The following is a 4,383-nucleotide window of genomic DNA, read 5'->3' on the forward strand; positions in this document are numbered from 1 at the left end:
CCCCGCCGGTGCAGGCGCAGCTCCAGCTCCAGGGGAACCTGCGGCCAGGAGGGGCCGCGTCCTGCCCGGACCCCCGGAGGGAAGTCAGGGGCGTTCCCCCGCTCCGGTTCCCCGGCTCCTGTTCCCCCCCGCCTCGCACATCCCCGTCCGGGCCCCGCGGCAGCCCCGGCCGAGCACACGGTGCCCCGGGGACGGGGTGGCCTCAGGTAATGCCCGGGGAGGGGGGCGGGGGCGCTCCCAGAGCAGTGACCACACGAGGCTGAAAAGTTTAAAAAAATATTTATTGATATGCTAAAAAAGAACAGTGGAAAAGTTACACGAAGGTCCCCACCCGACGTAACCATCTCCTAGTGTTTTCCTGCAAATAAATTAAAAGCAGCCTAGAGCTGGGGGCTACACTAGCGTTAGCGTCCAGGAACACTGGAAAACAGCACAGGGAAAGCAAGCGAGGGGCCAGGAGGGGCCGGGAGGCTGGGGGGGAGCAGGACCAGCACCCGGCCCTGCTCCCACAGCCCTCATGCTTTCCCAGGGCAATAACATCTCCGACTTTTGTTCTTGGAAAATAAAAGCAAACAAACAGCTGCAGTTTAAAGCAATTATAAGTGTCATACAGGACCGATTTGGCTCTCTCTTTAATTAAAACGTACAAATCAGAGCAGTGACTGGCACAAGTTACAAGAACAATTGTTTGTTTTCACCCATTCCTCAATTTCTGCCAGTAAACCCCTTCTCCTGGCTCTGGAGCCCTTCACACTCAGGCACACACCAGCGCAGAAACTCAACACAAACCAAACCCCTAAACTATTTCCATCTCTCCATGAACTCCAGGTATTTTTTTGGTACAAAATATATATATAAAAATAGACTCAGTTTCTCGGGAAGATGGCTGGATCAGCCACCTCTTCCAGTCCAATGGAAAACAACAAGGATGCTTAACCAGATTACGCCTGGAGAAAATATCCATTCAATATACAAATACTGCAGGACTTCCCACATCAGAAACCCCTTAGAAAATGACAAGTGATAAACCTGCAATTGCCTGTCTGATACCTGGCTGAATACACCGACCCATAGCAGCAAACTCAAAAAAAAAGGGGGAGAAAAAAAAAGTACACCTTGAATCCTAATGGACCCTGGTGCAAACCAGGGTCTGCACCAGCTTCCAACCCCTGTCCACAAAAGATTCCAATAAATCACTCACATGATGTGCCTTTGGGAGGCAAACTCCAATGGGAACCGTGTGCTCAGACACCCCAGCACTGCTGGGAGAACCTGGAACACTGGCTCAGGAAGGGCTTAGGGAAGAAACATGTGGGGAGTTGAAGGTCAGAAAAAATCCTGGATTATCATTTTCACCATCCTTAGACCTTTGGAATCAAACCAGCTGGTCAGCAAAAGGCACAATAGCAAGTGATCACAGCAGAGTCCCACGCTGCTGGAAGGGGACCTACCTGGGAAGGGTGGGTGATGGAGGGTTGCTGTCAGGATACCCCTGGGCACAAGCTCAGGCCCAGTGACTTTTTGTCCAGTCAGGAGGCAGGAGCAAGCCCCCACATGGAGAAACACGTGGGAGCTTTGATGAGGGCTCTGGAGGGAGCAGCAAGCTCAGAGCTGGCGTGCAGCCAGCACAGCACCCGCTCTCACAGCTCATCTCCTGCCCTCTCATAGCTGCTTGGGGCCTCCTCAGATGTCTTTTCCCCCTTGGGGAAACCAATCTCCCCATCCGATTGCTGCAGGCAAGAGCATCCCTGCTGGGCTGGCTTCCCCTCAGCAGGGCTCTGTGTGACAGCCCCGTGTCTCACTGGGGACCAGGACACCTCTCCCCACGGGTGTCACAGTGGCCCTGGGACCCTGCAGCCACCCCGCTTTGCATAGGCACAAACCTGTCGTGGGACCGGTGTCGCAGACAAGGCTGAGATAAGGACGGTCCAAAAGGCACATCATTGATCAGTTTGGATTTGCAAAGGCCAAGTAGCAAACATTTGGTGTGTGGGGCAGAGTGTCACCCCTGCGCTCCCAGATTCCTTGATTCTACTCCCAAAACACTCCTATCCCCAGCACAAGAGCCCAGTACAGACCATGCCTAGGACACTGGTTTCTGTTGACACAGGACAAAGCTTCCTTGGAGGTCGTTTGGCAAAGTAAAAGACTAGAAGGTAAACCAGGACAGATCGTGACATTTTGGCATCGTGGAGCTTGACAGAAACTGTCCTTGGGAACCTCTTCCATGGCCAGTGTTCCCTTCTCTCCCCTCAGCCCCTTCCCCCACAGAACAGCACACAGTGTGGTGCTGGGGGCCGTGTGTCCCCTGCCCCAGGCTGCCCAGGGGACATTCCAGGCTGTGCTGAGGCAGAGCTGGGGCTGCCTGAGAAACCTGTACAGGTTCTGCAGTGAGGCACCATCCGCCTCCACCCACCCCACATCACACCATGCTCAGCTACACAACACAAAACTCAAACCACAACCCACAGGACAGCTGGGGATTAAATCTGAAAGCGGAGGGAGAGCATTTCTGGAGCATTTCTGCCCAGGCAGAGCCTGCAGCTGCTGCTCAGGGAACAGCAATCCAGCCATCCCTGACCAGTAGGCAGCATATGCAGGGTTTCCTTCACCTGAGAACGGCCCCACTGCCAGGCAGTGGCAGCAGCTGTGATGGTGGGGGGGCTGCTGTGTCGGGGGTGCAGGTCAGAAGTACCTGTACCCCCAGTTTGGTCCATGTATCACTCCTGTGTGAGGACACTGTGAGTGGCCCTGCCTGTGGCGAAGGGAGATGCCTGTCCTGGTGCCAGGTCAGTCTCCTGGTGACCCCCTGGTGGGGCATCCCTTTGGGGGGACCTCCAAACCATGCAGGACAGCGAGCAGCCACCAGCTGTTCATCACCTCCAAGAAAAGAACTCAGCACCAACAGAACTAAAATGACCTCGAATGCTACTAAACTCTGCCTGAACCACTGCTAATTTTGGCTTGTAGAAATCTGCAGTAGGGAAAATACTGCAGTGAAAAAGCCATTATTGGGTGCAATTCCAAGCCAAAAGGAACATCCCAGCTGCTGGGACAGTAAAGGGAAGGCGAGCAACTGCTGAGGGCTCCAGATCCTCAGAGAACAATGGCCAAGGTACCCCCTGGCCCTGATCCTTCTCCCTGTCCTCTCCTTCCCCTTCCCACTGCTCCACCCCACCTGTGCAGGTGTCCTTGTCCAGCTTCTGAGCCTTCCATCTGAACAAAAACATGGATGATCAGTGTGAATCTAACCCAGGGAGCAGCCAAGGCAGGTCCAGCTGGGCTATGGTGGGGAAGGCTCACTTGTCCCAAATTACAGCATCAACCTCACAGGTGCCCAGCAGCCCCAGCACTGACCTACCTGCTGCTGGAAGGGTTTGCATGTTCTGCAAGACTTTAAAAATATTCCCCAGCTCAGTGCCTACGAGTGCCTGGAAACTGCTGAGCAGGAGACAGAGACAGTGGCGATGCTGGGATGAGGCAGAGGAGTGGCACAGAGGCTCCCTGGGCTACTCAGAAATTCACTTTCCTCTGGAAGTCAAGTCACTGCAGGGAAACCAGTGGATCTCTCTGGCTCCCAAGGCAGGATCCTCCCTGGGCAGAAAGGAGGCACTCTCCAAAAAAGCACCTCTGCTGCCCATCCCGTTAGTGGCATCCAGGACTCAACCTATCCTAGACTGGGTTTATTTCCCTCTCTCATCAAAAAAAAAAAAAAAAAGATTTTTCCTTAATAAAAAATGTAAACAGTAGTTCCCTATCAGCTGGAAACCCCAACGAAAACGTCGTGGGTTTCCCATCATTGGAAATGACCTCGCCCAGGGGGGTGGCTGGGCTGAGTGTACCCTGAAAAACCCCCAAATGCAGCCACCCCCCCACAGCCCCAAGGGCTGGGAGCAGCAGCTGCCTCATTTGGATTGACTTGTGTCTCCCCACAGCTCACAGATAGATCCATGGGGAGCCCAGAGAACAGAAGAGGATCTCCTAGTCCTCTCCCAGGTGGAAGCCTGGCCCATGGCAGCTCCACACCTCCCCGTGGTCAGTGAGCTGCAGACCTTGGCATCTGCTGTTTCAAGCTGTAAAGCAAAGAGACCTGTGTGCAGTGAAGCCTGGCTCAAAACTTGCCAGCCTGACACCCCCAGCAGCACCAGTGTCCCGGCTCCTGGAGAATGGCATTGGCTACCCCCACACAGGGCACGGCTTCAGAAAAGGATGGAGAGGAGCCGGGGGGATCCACAACTCGCTGGCAGTTTGGAGCAGGTTTCACCACGTCTTTCTCAAGCCTCTCCAGCTACGAGTCCCAGCAGGTCTCACGAGGTCTCCACATTCACTTCAAGAAAGAAAACCTGATGGAAGAGCTGGGCAAAGCCGAGGGTGAGGCTGAAG

The sequence above is a fragment of the Manacus vitellinus genome, unplaced genomic scaffold, assembly GCF_001715985.3.
Source record: "Manacus vitellinus isolate BGI_N305 unplaced genomic scaffold, ASM171598v3 scaffold_24_pilon, whole genome shotgun sequence".
Classification (NCBI taxonomy): domain Eukaryota; kingdom Metazoa; phylum Chordata; class Aves; order Passeriformes; family Pipridae; genus Manacus; species Manacus vitellinus.